Below are 22,654 nucleotides of genomic sequence, written 5' to 3' on the forward strand. Positions count from 1 at the left end.
TAAAATCACTTTCACGGATTAAATTTTGCAAGCTAGAAATCGGTCAATTGCCAGCCTGCTGGAGGAACTTCCCATGGTTTCAAAAAGGCTTGCTTGAAAACTGGACAGAAGTTTTGTATTTCTCGAAGAGCATATTTTACTTTTAAAACTTAAAGCTACCTGCCCTCCCTTTGAATATTCTCTCACCTTTAATACATTTGCTGGATGACCATTTAGTACGTCTGATGAGACAATCATGGTACAAAAGGTGCAATTTTACCTCCAACCTTCTTCCAGTGATGCCCTCATTGAAAGGACTCCGTGCCCCAGGGGGCAATCTAATGGAGAATCTGCACGCAGGTTCACAGCATTGTTCTACCAGAATGCAAAATAATTACTCGAAGGCAAATCTGCAGTGAGCATTTGAACTTTTTTTAAATGAGGCGTTATTCTTCTGGAAGTTCCTGTTTGTGTCATAATATCCACTCATGTATATAATGAGATGCAGACAGGCAGTGAGTGACACACAGGATGACCAATGAACACACAACACAGAACAACCAATCACCAGACAGGACACCACCACTATAAAGGCCACAGGGCATTATGACTCCCGCTCTTTCGAGACCCAGATACTGAGAGAGTGCACAAGTTAGTGGCCACTATTGTGAAGTGGTAGCTAGTAAGTCTTGTCGAGCCAGTAAGAGGTCATCAGTAGGATTAGTAGAGTGTCAACCCACAGCTGAACATGTGCAGCAGTTCATAGTTAAATAAAACAGTGTTGGATCATCTCCGGTGTCAGACGTTTGTTTCTAGCTTCCCTGCATCCAGTTGCAGTCGACGTCAAACCAACCTGCCTAGCACATCAGTTTCCTCTGCAGTAAAATTATATCTATCTGTAAAAAGCCACAAGGGTACATCTTCCAGTTGCAATCCAATGGATTTGTCAATTCTGTGGTTTATATTGCCACTTGACCACAGATAAAATCAGTGTTCGCTTGAACCACTGATCGGTCAATGACTGCACTGAAGAATGGCTTCTGTTGTTACCCCCACACATCAAATAACCAACCGTACTGGGATTATTAGTGGGAGGCACAGAACAATGCACAGTCCAGCTGTAGCAATTCATAGAAACAAGCCACATTTTTTCAGATTTCAACCTGCAAAACCCAAAGGGCAGGTGGAATGTGAATTGTACACCCTGCCCAACGGGAGAATATCCTGCCAGTCATGGAACTGAAGGGATTGGGTGCAACTTTGGTTTTACAACCCAGTCGATTGAAGTACGAATAAGATTGGACAGGGTGTAAAATTAGTTTTACACCTGTGGTAATGATGTTGGTTCCAGAGTGTGTCTGTTAAGAAAGTTTTTGTAGTCTTCCGCATGTTAACGGAAAGTCTTTACTAACCACTTGTAACTAGATATGTATATGCATAAAAGAGTACAGGCAAGATGTTATCTACATGTCTAGATCTTAACATGTCTCTGGCCAACACCACAATGATCCGACCTTGGGGTCATGTGACTTCTTACTCGAGAGTATGAGAGAGACTGTACTGAGTCCTGCATTAATCCTGTATATCAGAACCTTACAGTCCATTACCCATTCTGTGGGTTTCCCATCCTGGGCATGAGACTAAAATTGCTCCTTATTTTTCCAATCTAGCTTTCTTAATACTCCAAATTTGACAAGTGTTTGCTTCGGACCACACCTGCATGAACACTTTGCCACAAAATTTTGATAGACTGTTTTGTATCAAACACTTACATGCTTTGTTTTATGACTTTTTACCTCCATGCGAAGGAATGGACAAATGGTTTTATTTTTGGTTATCTGTTCCATTAAAGTAGCCATATCAACCTATTCTCTGGGAATATTTGGAAATACCTTCAGTTTGAACATTACAGTTAAGAATGGTCCCAAAAAGTTAACTTTGGGAATGAATAATTTTCCCTTCCCAGGTTGGCTGTAACATTTGTCAAATTGAGGAATGTTGTAATAATAATAAAATAATCAATAGCAGCAGAATCCACTTCTCATCGTTAAAGCAATGTTTCAATCCCTCACGATGTTCAAGCTCGTTCCTTGTGTCTACAATTTGGGAAATCCACTTCGGGAACCAACTCTCCCCAGAACCAAAGTGAAAAGTCTTAACATGCAGATCAAGGAGGTGGTCATTTAGTTTTTGTTTTATTTTTCCAATTAAGGGGCAATTTAGCGTGGCCAATCCACCTATCCTACACATCTTTGGGCTGTGGGGATGTGACCCACACAGACTCGGCGAGCATGTGCAGACTCCACAGTGACAGTGACCCAGGGCCGGGTCGATCCTGGGTCCTTGATGCTGTGAGGCAGCTGTGCTAACCACTGCACTACCGAGCCACCTGCAGTAGGTGGCCATTTAGACCTGCATTTCCTGCTGCTAACAACTGCCCATTTTCTCTTTTGTTATACAACAAATTGGTTTCAGGACAGAAGATCTTTTCATGAGGTATATCCTGCAGATCCAAAATCTGGCTGACAACCAAAAGAGATCGGGAATGCATTGAGCTAAAGTTAAACTACAATTTAGGAAATGGTGTTGGGCTTTTCATTAGTCCCCACAATGATGGTTTGCAGTCAATTGCAGGGTTATAACCCCGGTACTTTCTGAATTCCATCAAGCTGTCAACCAGGAAACATAATTAACAGTAAATAAGATTTAAGTCCAAATGAGTCCAATGAGCTGTTTTGCACAACATGAATAATGCAGAGTACGTGTAAACGTTTCTTCATTACCAACATCTTTCAGTGCAGTTCTTGCCTACCATGTTAAAACCAAGTGCTCCCTCGATTACAGAACTCTGCACATCACATACAACAGGTCAGTGCTTCCCGAACTTGTTTGTATAGGGCACCCACCGCAAATATTGACATCGGCCCACCGACTGAAGATATCTGCAACCCAGGCAGACAATGTGACAACTGTAGCAAGTGGTTTCTTTTTTTATTTATATTGACAACAGGAACAAAATGCTCAAAATGGAACAAAGTGTTCAAAATGCCACAACAGAAATCCTGATTTACCACTGTGATTCTGTGACCTCCCACATCCTTAGGATTGCCAGCTCTACTTCATAACTAATTCAAGTGATTTATTGCGATATGATTTGTTAGCACTCAGATCTACTCAAAAATCAGCATCTCCACTCCCTTGGGGTTCCTGTATGCAAAATTACAGTACTTGAGCGTCAAATTGTGCTAAACAATGTAAGTGGATGCAAGTGTGCAAGAATCATCATGGATGTCAAACCATTTATTCTATTCAAAACCACAAATTTGCTGAAGTGATATATTCGAAGACTTGCACAAGACAAAAATATTAAACATGTTTCTGATACTAAGAAATACAGCGCCTTTCAGTTTTTTGTAATGTACAATACTTTCAATCAACCGAATGTTTAAAACATTCTTCAAGACTCACACTTAAATTGTTTAAGACACACATGTTTGCTACCCTCTATAAAATCTTTGGGTGAAATTTTCACGCTAAGTATTGTGCATGGGAGGGAGCTGCAGCAGCACCTTGACAATTGGCAAGAATGGCAATATCCCACATTGAGCCTCATTCATTATGCACAGGCCGGCAGCTGATTTGTCCACTGGACTGGTGCTGATGGGTCCAAAGGTCCTGACGCCATATGTAAACATCAGACCTATATCACTCTTTCTACTCCACCTATCTTCACCAGACAGTGCAGGACGTGGGCTAGCCAGAGTGAAAAGACTCCCTTGATTGTGAGCTTGCCTTGCAGCTTTGTCGTGGTGCAGTTTCTGTCCCCTTGGTCTTCCCTCTGCCTTCCATTGCTCATCTTCTTCATCCACCTACTTGCCCCTCTGCCTGCCATTGTAAACCCTCACTCACCCCGGCTCCTTGCAAAGCTCTCTATCCACATTGCCCCCCTTATCTTCATCAGGCCACCACCACCACCCCCACCCACTCCCCTTAGCCTCACCTCATACTCCACCCCTCGATCAAATTTTGGACTTGAGTCCTGCAGCATGGTGCTGCCCAGATAAACACTGGGGGAATCGCCTTGACTGATCATGTTTTTCAGAACCTGTTGTAAACCTCGCCACTGTTAGGTGTGAAAATTCAGCGAGGGGAGATCTTGCAGCCAGAGGGTTCAGGGTAAGTTCAAATGTATTTAAATGAAGTTCCCATCCTTTCTGGGCATGAACCTCGTTACGTCACTGGCGAAGGGCCTGGATAATCCGTTTTCCGATTCACTTGGGATTTTCCATCCACGTCGCAGTTCTTTCTGATGGCTAATGCAGGATGAAAACCTCCCAATCTGTCCATGTTTCGTTGCAGCCGCTTTGCAACCTCCTCACAGCTTATCTGAAACTTGCCTCACCAAATGGCTAATCCTTAATGTTCGAACAGTTTACGATATCAGCCCCCCTACCGCAGCCCAACCCTGGACACTACAAAACTTAGCAATCAAGAGATCAGATGTTATTTCGATTAATGGCTTAAATGGATAAAAAAATACTTGAAAAAAGTCCTACTTAGTTAACACAGCATGTGTCAAGGCATGTTTTGATGTATTGATGATGAACACTTTTCATAGGTGCAGAATGAAAACCACAGCTCGTTGACACAGAACTGGCTTACAGTATGTTATGTTTAACATAGGTCCAAATTAAGGGCAGCACGGTGGCGCAGTGGGTTAGCCCTGCAGCCTCATGGCGCCGAGATCACAGGTTCGATCCTGACTCTGGGTCACTGTCCGTGTGGAGTTTGCACATTCTCCCCGTGTTTGCGTGGGTTTCACCTCCACAACCCAAAGATGTGTAGGCTAGGTGGTTTGGCCACGCTAAATTGCCCCTTAATTGGAAAAAATTAATTGGGTACACTAAATTTATTAAAAAAAACATAGGTCCAAACTATATTCCAGTCATGCTCATAATAAAAGATCAGGCCTGTGCAGTGAAGTGTCGTGGGCGCGATTCTCCGCCCCCCACGACGGGTCGGAGAATAGCGGGAGGGCCTTCCCGACATTTTTCCCGCCCTCCCGCTATTCTCCCCCCCCCCCCCCCCCCCCCCCGTCCAACTCCCGACACGAATCGCTGCCGCCGTTTTTTTACGGCCGGCAGCGATTCACAGCTGATAGATGGGCCGAAGTCCCAGCCCTTTACGCTGTTTTTACGAACGGCAAACACACCTGGTCTGGCCGTTCGTAAAAACGGCGGTAACAACTCGCTTTTTATAACCATGGCACCGATTGGCACAGCAGTACCACGGCTGTGCCAAGGGTGCCATGGGCCCGCGATCGGTGGGCACCGATCGCGGGCAGCGGGCCCGATGCTCGCGCACTATTTCTCCTTCCGCCGCCCCGCAGTATCCATTCGCGGGGCGGCTGAGGGGCATCCCGGCCCGCGCATGCGCGGGTTTCGCGCAAATACGCGATGACATCATCCGTGCATGCGCGGGTTGGAGGCTTCCAATCCGCGCATGCGCGGCTGACGTCATATGACGCGTCAGCCGGCGCTAACTCCGGCAAGCGGGCTTAACGAAATTCGTTAAGCCCGTGATGCCGGAGCTCACGGCGTCGGGCTGCTAGCCCCGACCGGGGACCAGAATCGGTTCCCGGTCGGGAAGGGGCGCGCTGCCGTAAAACCCGCCCGGGTTTGACGCCAGCCTTACGATTTCTCCCGTTTTGGGAGAATCGCGCCCCAAGACTTTTCTAACACGAAGTGATCAATTTTATGGACTTATCGTTGTTACAGATAACACAACAAACTTTCAAAAACAATCTGGTACAGTACAGAACAATCCCTTCTACATCCACAATAACAGAAAAAGATGGGAGAACCTCAGAACAATGATTCCTACAATTTAGTCCCTCTAACTATACAACGGACATGATTCCCACCAAAGATGATGCGATTTAATGGCACCGTCACCTTCGACTTAGTGTTGGGATGAGGCAGTTGAATCCCGCGAGAGGCCTCTTGCAAGATTTGCGACGTCGGGAATGATTCAAGTCAGCATATTTGAATGAGCAATTTCATTTACATATGCATTTGCGGGATTTTCCCGGCGCCCGGGATCTATTGGCCAAGCCTGAGATACCGTGTCAGGGCTCCCTTTAGTGCTACTTTCCACAAATATGAACCAATCGTAATGGCACCTGGAGGGGGCCTCCCAGGCCTTTGGAGACCACTTGGTGATCGGAGACTGGGCAGTGTAGCACCCTGGAAAACCCTCTGGCACACTGGCACCTTGGTACTGCCAGGGAGCGACCTGGCAGTGTCACCTTGGCACACCAGCAAGGCATTGCCAGGTTGTCAGGGGCATTGTCAGTGCCAGTGTGGCAGTGCCGTGGTGCCCGGGTGCAAGGTTGACACTGGCCAGGTAGTGGAGATGAGGAGGTGTTCCCGGGAGCCTCCAAGAGGTTGAGGGGGTAAGCAGGGGCCCAAAACAGAAGGGGAGGGCTGAAAGGGGAACCCTGTCGAGTACCCTGCAGGAGACCAAAATCCTCAGATCTATAACCATTCGTAAGCACTGCTGCCAGGGGACTGTAATACAGCACCTGTATCCACTTAATTTAATCTCATTGCAACCCAAATCTCTGCAGCGTATAAAATAATTAATTATATTCTACCCAATCAAAAGCTTTCTCCCTGTCCAAGCAAATCACTAATCCAGCTAATGCCTGTTTTTGAAAGGCCTGAACAACATTCAGTAATCTTCAACATTGTTGCAAGATTTCCGGCCCTTTATGAACTCAATCTGATCTCCCCGAATGATCAGTGGGTGAATTCTCTCCAAGTGCCACTTGGATTTCAACAACAATTTCAAATGAGGTTGGCCTATCGGAAGTACACGGCGCAAATTCTGATTTTGGTAAGATAAAGCGTGTCATCGCAAATCCGGCGGCTAGCGGGCAGCCCCGGTGAATCCAGGCCAGAGGATTTACTTTATGCAAGACCTAACCAAGCTCTTGGACAAATCAAAATGGTGTGCATTGTTTTATGGTGAATGGTTCTGTGAATACTGCCTGATCTCCTCTTCACCACTGCCGTTAATTATTTTCCCTGTACGGTGTATGTACGTTTAGCATTTAACATGCATAAGTGCATAATGAAGTGTTGGCTAGTGTAGACTTGAGAGATGAACAGACACTTCCAACACTGATGAAGGTTCAACTCAATTTTATTAACTACTTCTAACTAACTAACACACGATGACTGTGGGTCTAAATGATGCTAACTTGAACTAGAGACCTAAGCCTTGTCCGAACCAGTTGATTCTCTCAGCACGTGGTGTGAGTCTGTGCTGGGCTGGATGAGTTCTTGTTACACTGAGAGGCAGCACCCAGAATGAGCGGGAACCGTGGTGCCCTCTGCCTTGATAGTGTGTCTATTCTAACTGGTGATTGGCTGCGGTGTTTGTACATGTTGATTGGTCCCTGTGTGTGTCCATCAGTGTGTGTCTGCACCATGATATACTGGTGTATATTATGACACATAACACAACACGGAAATTAAGTTCAACATCATTTGGGTCCAAGTATGGACCCAACCCCTCACATGCAGCATTATTTTCTATTGAAGCACCTTCCAAACCCATCTAAAATGTTGTCAAAATTCAATTGCATTAAACATTTGTAACGGCAGCAGTTATCACAGGGGCCTCAAAGAGACAAGTTCATTTATTTTGCTGGACCATTCTATTCGAATTCTTTAAGTAGCAAAACTGTTCCATTCTGCATCATGCAACTCTGCAAGTCTGAGGCACTCTTACGTCCAGGTACTGAAGGTGAAAGTGGTATTTAGCACAGGCAGCGCCGTTTGGAATTGTCTGCTATAAACCTCTCAGCACTGACAGACCTGATTTGATAAAATAATGCTGCAACCTGTTTTTAAGAAATTGAGAAACTGCCCTCTGTACCCTGCACGTGAAGCACTGTTCGGAAGGAACCATGGAAAAGCGAGCTCACATGTTCTGTTTCAGTTTGTCACATTAGATTAAAGAAGTAATCCATAGGTGAGCACAGAACCAGTCTGAGTCTCTTCTGCAGATAGAAAGCTGCCCCCCCCCCCCTCACCCCCCCCACCGTGGCACCAAAGATTCCCTCCTGTATTATCAGCAGATGGGAGAGGGAAGACATTGAATGAGGAGCTTCTATTTTAACATATATTGACAAGTGTGTTTGAGGAGAAACTGACTGAGCGCAATTGAGATGGGATGAGATAAATCTGTCAACAATAATCTAATTGGGGAAGTTGATTACGTGGAGTGAACGGCACAGAAACAGGCCATTCCACAACTAGTCTAGGCTGCTGTTTACACTCCATCAGTCTCCTCCCATTCCATTTTTCCTGCATCAGCTTTCAGTATATCTCTCCATTCCCTGATGCACTTCTCAGCTACTTACTTCAACCGCTTCTTGTAGTAGCAAGTCCCACGTTCTAAACTACTTTTGACATTTCTCATTTTGCCTATTAGATTTATCGGCAACTATCTTGCATTTACAGCTGCAATCTTTGGATTCTATCCACAGCTACCCATCCAAACCATTCATATTGCTAAAGACTTCAAGCAGGTCACCTCTGCAGCATCTCTTTCCCAAAGAAAACAGCCTCAAACTGTTCAACCTTTCCCACTGTCTGTTATCACTCAGTTCGTGGACCATCCCTTCTCGCAATTTCTCCAGCACTTCTACGATGTATTAACCATTCGTCGGGGTGGGGGAAGGGGGGCGGGGAGATTGTTGTAATTGGCAGCCCAACGGAGGATGGGAGTGGAAATGAACTCACCTGGTGGCACGCGAATTGATGGAGGAGGGGATTGGCCCAGTGTCAGTATAATTGATGGTGGAGTGGATAAAAATTGACCAACTGGCAGTGTAATTGTGGATGAGGGTTAGTCTATGACCAGCCCCTTTGGATGGGTGCAGGAAAATGTGAGACAAGCGAGTTCTGTATCCTAGTCTAGGGTAGTTATTCTGTTCTCCAACAGTGCTGCCAATGAGAATGAGACAAGCGCCACATGTTTGCCAGTAGCAGAAGAGAAGAAAAACAAGTAACTTCAACCCGCCCCATTGCGTAGAAAAACTGACCTAGATTTGCAGTCAACAGCGAACGTATGATGTGACACTTAAAGCTGCCCTCAGGCTTTGTAGGCTTTTGAGCAGTAACTTAGTGGAGTAATCCACGGGAGGCAGGAGTTCCGTCACCATACCAATATTTATTTACAATAACGATATTACAGGAGCAGCTACAAACAGTGCTGCTAGAAGTCCAGTCAACTTAAGACTGCTCACAAAGCCTACACAGGTGATTATATGGGCCCCCTCAATGAGCTATCATTGAGGGAGCTCATACTCCAATTGGCCAACCAATAAAGCCAATTGGAGTTCATTATACCCCTCCCCCCCAAGGTCCGAGGAATTCCTGCCAGCTGGCATTCCTCTGAGCTTCTTCCTGCTCCTCATGTCTGGGTCTGTCACCTCTGTGTTGTCCGCCGGGTCGTTCTCCGAAGTGGGCGGGGTGTACCTTATAGGTGCCCGTCTTTTCCTTGACGACCCCCTTGGAAGTTGTTCTTCCTCCTCCTCGGGGAGAGGTGTCGCGGCGGCCTCGTTGAGTGTGTCCATCTCCGACTCTGATGACTGGATGACGGGGTCTGGAGAAATTGCTCGGGGCTGGGGTGTGGGTATCCTTTCCGTCTGGGCTATCCCAGCTTGAGGCGGTCCTGCTTTGCCTGCCTCCAGGTGTGGTTCCGCTGCCCTTATTTGGTCTAGGTGTTTCTTCAGCACCTTACCTCCTATTGAAACCTCATAGGATATGGGCCCTGTTTGGGACTCTACCGTGCCTTTGACCCACGTTGGTCCATTCCCATAATTCTTGACCCAAACCGGTGCCCCCACCTGGAAATGTCTCTGCTGCCGACTATTATCATGCCCCCTGCGTTGGGCCTCCTGTTGTTTCTCCACTTTCCCTGCTAAATTTGGGAAAAGGAGACTCAGCCTCGTTCGCAGCTGCCTTCCCATTAAGAGTTCAGCTGGCGGTATGCCCGTTGTGGAATGTGGTGTGGTCCTGTAATCAAACAGCCAGCAGGAGAGCTTTGTGTCTACTGACGCTGCCGGCTGCTTCTTGAGTCCCGCTTTAAGTGTCTGGACCGCTCTCTCTGCCAGGCCATTGGTCGCTGGATGGTAAGGGGCCGTTTTGATGTGACGGACTCCGTTTTCCTTCAGGAATTTTCAAAATTCCCCACTTGTGAATGCCGTTCCGTTGTCCGACACCAATACCTCTGGAAGTCCATGTGTTGCAAACGAGGCCCTGAGCTTTTCAATTGTCGATGCTGTGCTTGCCGTATTTACCCGGTGGACATCCAACCATTTGGAGTGGGCGTCCACTATCACCAAAAACATTGAGCCCATGAAAGGGCCGGCGTGGTCAATATGCAGGCGGGTCCACGGTCTGCCTGGCCATTCCCATGGGTGCAATGGCGCCGCTGGTGGCACTCTTTGCCCCTGTTGGCACTCCTGGCACCGACGTACCAAGGCTGCTATGTCTGTGTCCAAATCTGGCCACCAAACGTAGCTTCGAGCTAGCATCTTCATTTTAGACACCTCTGGGTGTCCGTGATGTAACTCAGTTAAGACTGCCTGACGGCCCTGAGCTGGGACGATTACCCGGGCTCCCCATAATAGGATACCGTCTTCTACGGTTATTTGGTCCCTTCTGCTCCAGTATGGGTGCATCTGGGGCTCCACTGGTCTTTCCAGTTCCCCTGTTAGCAGTAAATGCTTCATCTTGGCTAAAACTGGGTCTTTTTGCGTCCACAACCGAATATGTTGTGCGTCTACTGGTAGAGTGTCCAAAACGTTTAGAGTAATTACTGTCTCCTCTACTTTTGGTATTTGCGGCGGAGTGTCCGGGAGGGGAAGTCTGCTCAAAGCATCTACATGTGCTACTCGCGTTCCCGGTCTGTGCTCCAGAACGAATCTACATGCCGCCAGTAGCAACGGCCAGCATTGGATTCTAGCTGATGCAATCGGGGGTATTGACTTGTCTTCTTTTAATAACCCTAATAACGGCTTATGGTCCGTCACTATGGTGAATTTCCGCCCGTACAGATACTCGTGAAAATCTTTTACTGTGAATATCACCGCCAGTCCTTCCTTCTCGATTTGGGCGTACTTCCTCTCAGCCATCGCCAAGGTCCTCGAAGCATAGGCTATTGGCCGTTCTTCCCCATTCCTTCCTCTATGGGCTAAGACGGCTCCTACCCCGTAAGGGGATGCATCACAAGTGACCACCAACTCCTTCCATGGGTCGTAATGCTCTAGGACATTTTCGGATGACAGCTGTTCCTTAATGTCCCTAAATGCTCGGTTTTGGCGGGTGGACCATTTCAATTCTTGCCCCTTTTTTAGTAGCCTATGGAGGGGTTCTAGGATGGACGCCCTATTTTCAATAAATTTTCCATAATAGGTTACCAACCCTAGAAATGATCGTAACTCCTGGACCGTGGTGGGAGCTGGGGCTTCTTTTATTGCCCTTACTCTGTCTTCTAATGGATGTAAGCCTGACTCGTCTACTTTATATCCCAGGTACGTCACTTGTGGGGCCAGAAAAACACATTTTTCCCTTTTTAGCCGTACGCCTGCCTTTGCAAAATGCCTGAGCACTTCCTCCAGGTTCCTTAAGTGTTCCCTATTTGTCCTACCCGTGATTAAGACATTTTCCAAATAAATCGCCACCTGCGGTAGTCCCTGCAGAATATTTTCCATCGTACGCTGGAATATAGCGCAGGCTGATGACACTCCAAAAGGTAGCCTAGTATAATGAAAAAGGCCCTTCAGGGTGTTGATCGTAGCGAACTTCTGGGAGCCCTTGTCCAGTTTTAACTGCAGGTAGGCGTGGCTCACGTCTAGTTTCGTGAACAAAAGCCCACCTGCCAATTTGGCATATAGGTCGTCTATTTTCGGGATTGGGTATTTGTCCAGCAGTGCGTATTTGTTTACTGTCTGTTTGAAATCTCCACAGAGACGTATCGAGCCATCTGGCTTCAAAATTGGTACCACCGGCGCTGCCCATTCCGAGAACTGTACTAGTCTGATAATGCCGTCGCGTCGTAACCTTTCTATTTCGTCATCTACTTTCTTCCTTAATGCAAAAGGTACCGGCCAGTCCTTACAAAATTTCGGAAGGGCTTCTGGGTCCACGTGCAAAGTTGCTTTGGTGCCTATGATTTCCCCTAAACCTTCCTGGAAGACCTCCGGGTATTTTTGGAGTACTCCACTCAACTGCCCGCTTCCACTCTGGAAAATTTTCATCCAATCTAATTTCAGGTCTTTCAGCCAGTTCTGTCCAATTAAGCTCGGTCCGGAGCCCTCTACTATCGTCAACGGTAATCTGAGCAATTGTTTCTCATATTCCACAGGTACATGAGTCGTGCCTAGAACTTCCAGGGGTTCCCCCGTGTAGGTTTTAAGTTTCGTCGATGTTTTTGTTAGGGTTAGTGGCTGGAGTCCATCTTTGATTTTTCTAAATGCTGCCACTCCCATTACTGATACGGCCGCACCCGTGTCTATTTCCATTATTGTCAGCCGCCCGTTCACCCGTGGGGTAATCCTAATGGGTTCTGCTTTCTTCGTTGTAATATTATGTAATTGTTCCCCTTCGGAGGAAGATGGGGCATCTAGGTGGTGTACTTCCCTGCGTCCCCACCTGCTATTCCTCTTTTGCCACCTCCTTCTAGGGTTTCTGTCGCTGTTACCCCACTCTGTCTGGTGCCAGAAACGGTCCTTCTCTGTTGGGGGAGCCTCAGCCGGTACTTCCCTCTATCTCCAGTTAGTCCTGGCAGACTTGGGGGCAGTTCTGCTGTTTTCCTTTTTCCCTCTATTCCTCAGGTTTTTCCTGAGAGCGGCTATCTGGTAGCAGGACCCGTTGTGGTAGTCCCTCTCACAGGTATCTACCTCCATTGGCGCCCCACTTGCTGCCTTTTCTAGGGACAGTGCGAGCTGTAACGCCTGCCTGCAGTCTAGCTCCGTTTCCGCCAACAGGCGTTTCTGTATTGTGAGGTTGTTTATACCACACATTAACCGGTCCCGAAGCATTTCATTTAGCGTCGGGCCGAACTCACATTTTTCCGCCAGCCTTCTCAGGCAGGTCAAGAAATTTGTGACTGACTCCCTGTCTTCCCGCTTCGCTGTGTAGAATCTGTACCTACGCAAAATGAGGGGTGGTTTTGGGTCGTAGTGCTCTTTCACCAATTCCTTTACTTCTTGGAAAGTTTCCGTGTCCGGCGCATTGGGATAAGTCAGACTATGTATAATGGCGAAAGCGGAGGGTCCGCACGTCGACAGCAGGATAAGCCATCTCCTTTCGTCCGTCAGTATATCATTTGCCCGGAAGAAGTAACACATTCTCTCCACGTACTGGGGCCAGTCCTCAATAGCCGGGTCGAATGCCTCTAACCTCCCAAAAAACGGCATTTTTTAAAATGGCAAGGCTTACCCTTCGAGTGCGGCAGCTGGTCTCCGCAAAATTCGTAGTTTACCTCATCGCCACTGTAGTAATCCACGGGAGGCAGGAGTTCCGTCGCCACACCAATATTTATTTACAATAATATTACAGGAGCAGCTGCTAGAAGTCCAGTCAACTTATGACTGCTCACAAAGCCTACACAGGTGATTATATGGGCCCCCTCAATGAGCTATCATTGAGGGAGCTCATACTCCAATTGGCCAACCAATAAAGCCAATTGGAGTTCATTACACAGGGTTATCTTTTTCAGCGTAGTGCTCTCTCCAGAGGACCTGTCGTGCGTATTAAAAAGGCAACAGTACGTCTCTTCAACCAGATTGAAGAATCCACACAGACTTGGCTGCTGAAGTCAAAAGAATAAGGTGGAATATTTCATTCAACGTAAAATCAAATCCCAGAAATCAAAAGAGGGATAGAAATTTGGGATTCGGAGGCAAATAAAAGGGTTGGGAAGAAGTTAAAATGTTTTATTTCCCAACAGAGTCCAAAGATGTTCAGGTTAGGTGGATTGGCTATGCTAAGTTGCCCCTTAGTGTCCAATGATGTGCAGGTTAGGTGGGTTGGCCATGCTAAGTTGCCCCTTAGTGTCCAATGATGTGCAGGTTAGGTGGATTGGCTATGCTAAGTTGCCCCTTAGTGTCCAATGATGTGCAGGTTAGGTGGGTTGGCCATGCTAAGTTATTATTATTTCTCAATAATTAAGATGTATCATGCTGTTAAAATTTATTTGCACTTGAACACACCAGCCTTCACTTTATCTGGCGTGCTTAATGGCTATCCAGGGGTAAGTAACACAACTTCACGCTTGTGTGTTTTAATATCTTTCAGCAAGACACACAAAGCCTGTGCAAAAATGGATAACAGCTTCCGAATTTCCATGTTTATATGTGCAACTTGTGGATGCTGGGATTTTCTGTCCAATTTACACTTTAATCATGGTGAGTGCTTAGTCTTAATGCAAAATCCAGGGCATTGTGTCTCCTCCTTCCCTCTCAGCAGCAGTAGGGGAAAACCATAGATTTAGCACCAATGTAGTTCTAATCCGAAACCCAAATTAACCAGAGCATCCATCACAATCACTTACACAGCTTCAAAGACCAAAGTCAAATACTTAGAGAAAAGGAGCAGGTTTACAATTCCAACAAAGAATATTCGTGGCTGCACAACTGCCAGTTCTCATTACACACAGAAATATTAATATTCCAATTCTCCCTTATTAAATACATTTTCCATTCATTAAATTCACATTGCGAATCCAGTACCATAATACACATTAGTAAATGCTCCACTCAGTGACATCTGAGAGTAGATAAAGCTTGGAGATTAAAAAAAAAGAGAAAATGCTGCAAGTACTCGGCATCTATTGAGACAGAAAGAGCGTTTAGCATTTCAGGTCAGCCACCTCTCCTCAGAAATGGGAAAAATTAAGAGATGGAACAGATTTTAAGCAAGTACGAGGTGAGGAATGAGCAATGAAGAATGACAGAAGTGATTAGCTGAAAAAAAGCAGCAGATGGTGCAAAGCGAAAAGAAATGGTGACAGGACAAATCCAGAAACAAAAGGTTGATCCAGAGGATTTGTAAAAGCAAAACCATTGCCAGTGCTTGGTGGGGGGAAACAATGGGAGCTGTGGCTATGTACTGAAGCTGTTGTGAAGGTTGTGAAGTGACAATAGATGAGGGGCGGAATTCTCCAACCCCCCGCAGGGTCGGGGAATCCCCTGGGGCCGGCGTAAATCCCGCACCCGTCGTGGCCGGAATTCTCCGCCACCCGGGAATCGGCAGGAGCGGGAATCGCGCCCCGCCGACCGGCGTGACCCCCGCGGCGATTCTACGGCACGCGATGGGCCGAAGTCCCCCCGCTGTCAGGCCTCTCCCGCCAACATAGTTTAAACCACCTCTGTGCCGGTGGGATAGGCGGCGTGAGCGGGCCCCCGGGGTGGGCGCGGGACGATCGGACCCCGGGGGGTGCCCTGGCCCACGATCGGGGCCCACCGATCGGCGGGCGGGTAGTGCCAAGGGGGCACTCTTTTTCTTCAGCCGCCGCCACAGCCTCCACCATGGCGGAGGCGGAAGAGACCCCCTTCACCGCGCATACGCCGGTGGTGACATCAGCGGCCGCTGACGCTCCAGCACATGCGCGGACTCACGCCGACCGGTGAAGGCCTTTCGGCCAGCCCCGATGCCAATCAGCGTGGTGCCAATAGCCATTGGCACCATCGGTGGAGCGGGAGCCACTCCGGCGCGGGCCTAGCCCCTAAAGATGCGGAGAATTCCTCACCTTTGAGGAGGCCCGACGCCGGAGTGGTTGGCGCCACTCCGCTACGCCGGGACTCCCCGCCCCGCCGGGTAGGGGAGAATGTCACCCCAGGTTCTAGCCCACAAACTTTATTGGAATCATGTTCAATGGTTTAGCTCACTGAGCTAAATCACTGGCTTTTAAAGCAGACCAAGCAGGCCAGCAGCATGGTTCGATTCCCGTACCAGCCTCCCCGGACAGGCGCCGGAATGTGGCGACTAGGGGCTTTTCACAGTAACTTCATTGAAGCCTACTCGTGACAATAAGCGATTTTCATTTCATTTTCATGCAGAGTGGGAGTGTGAGGAGAATTAAAATGCCGAGTGATGGGAAGGTCAGTTTTACCGTTGCAGACTGATCAGCTGTGCAATCAGCCAATCTGCATCTGGTCTCACTGACGTTAGAGGAGAAACCATTTGAGCAGCATCTTGCTGTGTACCAAATTGGAATGGGCGCAATTATTGTTTCACGTGGAGAGAGAGGGCGGGATTTACCAACCAACCCGCCACGTGATTTTTTTTTGGCGGCGGTGGCAGCCCGCCAGCGGGATTTTCCAGTCCCACCGTCGTCAATGGAATTCCCATCAACTGCACCCCTCGTCACCAGGAAACCTGGGCGCCGTCGGTGGGACTGGAATATGTTGGGACTTTGGGGTCTGTGGGGCTGGATCTGACTGAGCACTCAATCAGGGTGTTGTGACAATAGCCATGAAGTAGAATATGTTAATGATACTGAGATATCTTTCCTTGAAGAAATCCAGGAACCACGTGGAACCTACTGGAGTGTTAATAGCCTGAAAGGAAACAAGACACTCATTAAATTAGACACATGTACAGCAGTTTTGGTTCGTTCTGACACTGAACTTCGGTTGGAAAAATATTATCTTCAGCCATAATAGAAAAATCTACATGGTCTGGTGGCACAGAACTCAAGGTCATTGGACAATCCTGAATCAATGCTCAATATAAAGAGAGAAAAATCACTGAAACCCAAGAGGTGTGTAATTGAAAATATGGAAAGATGTGTCATTTGAAACATGGAAGTCTGGCAGTATCTGGTCTGAGAGAATTATGAGAGGACACAGGGAAAGATCCCACGATGGGTTAAAGCTGCAAAGAACAGGATTATAAAATGCAGATTCCTTCTTCCAAATAAGCTCAGCAAACAGGAGTTTTGTATGAAGCTAAAAACAATGGCTCACACCTTCATTGAAATTAATTACCTTAGTAAGCATCTGGAAAGGCATGGATGAGGGTTTCAGTTTTCATAGAATTTACAGCGCAGAAGGAGGCCATTCAGCCCATCGAGTCTGCACCGGCTCTTGGAAAGAGCACCCAACCCAAACCCATACCTCCACCCTATCCCCATAACCCAGTAACCCCACCTAACACTAAGGGCAATTTAGCATGGCCAATCCACCTAACCTGCACATCTTTGGACTGTGGGAGGAAACCGGAGCACCCGGAGGAAACCCACGCACACACGGGGAGAATGTGCAGACTCCACACAGACAGTGACCCAAGCCGGGAATCGAACCTGGGACCCTGGAGCTGTGAAGTATTTGTGCGAACCACTATGCTACCGTGCTGCCCCAGACATGAGCAGTTGAATTAAGTGATAAATGTAAACCTTTCAAGTTGCAACCAAGTGGATTTTAGCATACAGCTAAAAGCAATGTTTCACACCTTCATTGAAATTAACTATCTTAGTAAGCAGTTGTAAAGGAAAGGATGAGGTTCAGTTGAATTTGGTGACAATTCTAGGTGTTAAATTCTGCTAACACCAAGTAAATTAAAGAAAATTGGAGACTATCAGTCTACGAGAAACATAATTTAGAGCCAAAATCAAAGTCAAAATTATGAGCTGGGGACACAATTGGAAAATAAACTATAGAAATGACAGGAACCAAACCAAAATTCACACCTCTATTGAAACCAAAGCATTTTTGAATATCACAAAGGAACTTTGAACATCACAAAGGAAACAATGTAATCAGAGACCTGAGAGGTGAGGCCATGTCAAAATGAATACTTAGTTGTATTAGAATGTTTAGATCAAAGATACATTTTACAATCAAAGTGAAATTAAAATTAATTTACACTAAAGGCATAAAAACTTAATAACTGTTAGAAAGAGAATATAAACCCAGAGACCAGAGCAGGAACAACCAGAACTCAGAGAGAGGAGAGAAGCAGAGAAGGAACAAGAGAAGCAGAGTCAGCTTACAGCCAGTTCGGTCATGGGAAAGATAAGACATAGCAGCGAGCTAAAACAGGCTAATACATCTAAGGAAGACTAGAATTTAAAGAGGAGGCAGGGTCAGCTCAGAGTCAGCTCAGAGATAGCCAGCAGAGTCAGCTCTCACAGCTCAGTACATGGGAAGATAGGACACAGCAACCGAGCTAACCAGCGAATACATCTAAAGAAGACCAGATTTTAAAAAGAAGATTGATTGTCAAGTTGGGTCTGAAGGTCCCTTAAACCAACCAGGAGGATCCAGAAGCAAGATCTTTTTACTTTTCTGTAAAGTCAGTGATTGCATCTTTTAAAAGAAAAAATATATAATAATAAAATAACTTAAGTTTTAACCTGAAACAGTGGTTATTCCAAACTCTACTTTACTGACTTAGCAATGCGGGACCCAGGATCAATGCTACTAAGTGGTAAGTAGATGAAATCTTCTATGAAGATGTGGGTTATACCGGGGGATGACTTGAAAATATAGTTTGACCTGAATAGCACCCACCGAAGTCTGCATAGGAGTCGGGGAGTGAGAATCCCTGTTCACCATTTAGAATGTTGGCCCTTTTTGGTATAGGGGGAATTCTCAGAATAGTGGTGAGTTTTTAACAACAGGTGATCCTGAACCTGAATTGTTCTCACTTAAACTGGATGAAACACAGGAGACCCAAGAAGGTAAATCCTAACGGCAATTTATTTTCAGCCAACAGAAAAGACCGAAACGAGGCATACAGCATAAGGATCCCAACCGAGATGACCGATCATGCCGGTCCCAATTCAGGCCATCTTTTAAACGGTGATTCTATGAGCTCCAGCTGATGGGCCTCCGCTCATTCGCGGAGGAGCTCATAGTCCACGAGCCTCACGGGGAGATCAATCGGCTCGTCCCCATGGTCAGGGTTATTACAAACAGGAAAACCTCTAACAACTTACATCTGATTTGCAGAGTAGAGTAATTGGAAAGCTGAGAAAACCAGTCTAAAAGCTTCAGAGCTAAATTTCCACAGCTGATTACAGGGCTAGGAAAGCTGAGTACCACATCACTCTATCTCATGAAAAAAAAAGGCAGCGGATGCGATTCTCCAAAATGGAGACTAAATGTTCACAGCGTTGTGAACGCCGTTGTGTTTCACGATGGCGCGAAATGGGCGCGGGGGCTACCGATTCTGTCCCTCACAGGGGCCAGCACGGTGCTGGAGCGGTTCACGGCGCTCCAGCCTCCCTTCCCAGCGCCGCGCAAGTGCAGTTGGGCCGCATCAACCCGCGCATGCATGGGGGACTTCTTCAGCACTCCGGCCCCGCGCAACATGGCACGGGGGTTCTGGGGCCGAGAGTGGAACAAAGTAGGCCCGGGGGGGTGGGGGGGGGGAGGGGGGGGCGATCGAGGGCCATAACCCATCGGAAGCCCCCCCCCCCCGGTGAAGGATCGCTTTCCCCCGCCCCACAGGCCGCCCCCCGACACTTCTCGCAGAGTTCCCGCCGGCAGCGACCAGGGATGAATGGCGCCGGTGGGACTCTGCCGTTTCCGCGCAGCCGCGCGGCCTATCGGGCCGGAGAATCGCGGCCCAGCGTGGACAGTGGCCCGGAACCGTCGCCACGCCATACGGCCGGCGCAATTAGCGCTGATTCTCCTCACCTCAGCGTCGGGACGGCATGGCGAGGTTGCGGCGATTCTCCGGCCCGGCACGGAGCTCAGAGAATCGCGCCCATCGTGTCTGTTTACACCCAGGAAAGTTCTTCATCCAGTCTTGCCAAAGATAAAGAGGGAAATTGACTCTATGTTGAAGTAAGGGGTTATTTCATCCGTGACAGAACCAACATGCTGGTGCTTGGGGATGGTCCCAGTGCCAAACCCCAATGGATCTGTCAGAATTTACATACATCTTACACAGCTGAACAAAGCTGTTGGAGGTGAAGTTCATCCAATGTCGTTTGTGGATGAGAGATTCACAAAATTGGGAAAACAGTTCAATCTTCAGAAAGCTAAATTCAAATAGTGGTCTGTGGTACCTCCTCCTCAATGTAGAGTCTAAGTTGCGTGCAACCTTCCCAACACTATTTGGGAGGTGCTGTTTTAACATCACATCAGCATCACATCAGCACCAGAAATCATCCAGCTGACACTGTCAAGGCCGAGAAGAACTGGATGGAGCCGTAATGTCCTGCTCCATGGATCCACTCAGACAGAACATGGCACGAGAGTGTGAGCTGTGCTGAAAAACCTACAGGCTTACACTCAACAACTAATGTGAATTCTCAGAGCTGACTGTCAAGTTCCCTAGGCACATAGTGGCTGCACCTGGTGTCAGAGATAGAGCTGTGGTTATCATCTTCCACAGAAGACAGGAGCAATCAAGTTATTAGCTGCTCCTCGGAATCTGACTGAGCTCCAGAGATTCATGGTAGATCAGAGATCTAGTAAAGCAATTGCCCAAGCTAGCTGTTGTCAATGAGCCATTACATCAACTGTTACAACAAGACAGTGCATGGTGCTGGGAGGAAGCATAAACAGAAGGCTTTTACAAAATTCAAAGAGATGGCGATATCACCTGATATTTTAGCTCAATATAATCCAGAGCTAGCCACTATCACTGCTGCAGGTGCATCTCCTACAGGATCGGGAGTTGTACTCTTTCAGATACAAATGGATGGAAAACCTACATCAGTTTACTAGGAATCCCCTTCACTGGCAGAGACTGAACTAAGATTTGCAGTGATAGAGAAAGAAGCAACAGCTGTTACAGGGGCTTGTGAAAAGTATGAAAATTATGGCCGGTATTTTCTGATCCTGAGGCTAAGTGTTGGCGCCGTCGTAAACACGGTCGCGTTTCACAATGGCATCAATAGGGCCTCAGGAGCAGCGATTCCGAGCCCCTCAGTAGGCCAGCACGGCACTGGAGCGACCCACGGCGCTCTAGATGCCGATACCGGCGTCAGATGGGTGCCGCGGGTCTGCATATGCGCGCTGCGACCAGCGCGGTTGCGCGTATGCACGGTGGCTCCCCTTTCCGCGCCGGCCCCAACGCAACATGGCGTAGGCCGGCGTGGAGCAAAAGAGGACCCCAGCCCAAGAAGCCAGACCGCCCCGATCGCCGGCCAGGCAACAGCTGAGCACCCCCACCCCCCGGGCTCGGACCCCCCCCCCCCCACCCCCCTCCACTCTCACCAGGCCGCCCCCGGAAGGATGCACGCGAAGGTCCAGCCGGGTAAGACTACACGCGGGCGGCACAGGCGGGACTCGGATTTTTTTTGCAGCCACTCAGCCCATCCCAGGCGGAGAATCGCCAGGGGGGCCGCGTAGAGGGTCCCCCGACTGGCGCCACGCAAAATGGCACCGATTCTCCACTCTCCGGAGAATCGGCGGACCGGCGTCGGGGCGGCGTCATAAGATTCGCCCCCTGCCCGCCGGTTCTCGAGCCTGGCGTGGGCTGAGAGAATCCCGCCCTATGTTCTTGGTCTCCACTTCAAGATAAAAACAGATCACAAACTCTTAGTGACACTCTTCAATTCTGGGGAGTTCAGCAAAACTGCCTCCACAGGTATAATGATTCAGGCTGAGGCTGAAGGCGTTTAATGCAAAGACAGAGCATGTCTGGGATAGCAGCAGACTTTCACAGATAAAAACAAATTACTGCGGATGCTGGAACTGAAACAGAAACAGAAACTGCTGGACAAACCCAGCACATCGGACAGCACCTGTGGAGAGAGAAGGGAGCTAACATTTTGAGTTTGCATGATTCATTGTCGAAGCTAGAGAGAACTGGCAAGACCTGGCCAAGATGATGTAGTCCTTGTTAAAATCAACGCCAACCACAGCACTATCAGCAACAACTCAGAAACTGAATGAAATCAGAGATTCACAGAAACCTGATGATGAATGTGCTCAGGTCATAAGGTCAGACAGTACTGCATCAAAGGATGGCCAGCATATATGTCATGCAATTCCATACTCAGACAGCACTATGAACAGAGAGGATATTCAGTGTAGTTGATTATTTACTCATCAATTATGAGAGTGTGGTTTTACAACTCGATACATTGCAACCATGGCACCAGGCTTTTGGCCTTTATGAAATTTCAAGCCAGAGCAAAATATTGTTTGGCGGCCAGGTCTCTCAACGTCATTGCAAGAGATGATATCAGACTGGATTATTCATGGTATTCATCATCAGGAGACAAGAGAATAGTTAATGTCATCTTTCCTTCCAACACAAGCATGAGAATGTTTTGAGATGGGCCTCCTCGAGTGCAGAGGTAAAATGTCCTTGATCATAGAGGACTACTACACCAGGTGGATAGAAGTCAAGTAACTGCAGGGTCACACAACTAGAGTAGTGAATACATGGCTGAAGGAGATAATGTGCAACACATAGAATCTCAGACCTTGTAAGCTCAAGACAATGGACTGCAGTTTGCCAATGAATATGTTAAAGGTTTCACAGCACCATATTGATTTATCTATATTGTCAGTCCACCCTGATACCCTTAAAGTCAATGGTGAAGCTGGAAGAGGAGTGCAAACCATGAAAACATTGCTGAAGAAGAACAATGACATCCAACTTGCACTTCTGAGCTAGCGCTCAAC

The 22,654-nt window shown here is 47.6% G+C and overlaps 1 protein-coding gene across 3 annotated transcripts in view; it reads right to left on the reverse strand.

Annotated features, from left to right (window-relative positions):
* The window catches only part of mpp2b (membrane protein, palmitoylated 2b (MAGUK p55 subfamily member 2)), a 721,652-nt gene that overhangs the window by 447,351 nt on the left and 251,647 nt on the right, over window positions 1-22,654 (reverse strand). The window contains exon 1 of one of the 3 annotated variants that reach the window (XM_038778703.1): window positions 260-278. The exons of the other annotated variants lie outside the window; for them this stretch is intronic. The gene's annotated coding sequence lies outside the window, so the exon portion shown is untranslated. Of the gene's footprint in view, window positions 1-259; window positions 279-22,654 lie in introns of those variants that run through there. 3 annotated transcript variants of the gene reach the window in all.

Source organism: Scyliorhinus canicula, chromosome 19, assembly GCF_902713615.1.
Source record: "Scyliorhinus canicula chromosome 19, sScyCan1.1, whole genome shotgun sequence".
In the NCBI taxonomy this organism is placed as follows: Eukaryota; Metazoa; Chordata; class Chondrichthyes; order Carcharhiniformes; family Scyliorhinidae; genus Scyliorhinus; species Scyliorhinus canicula.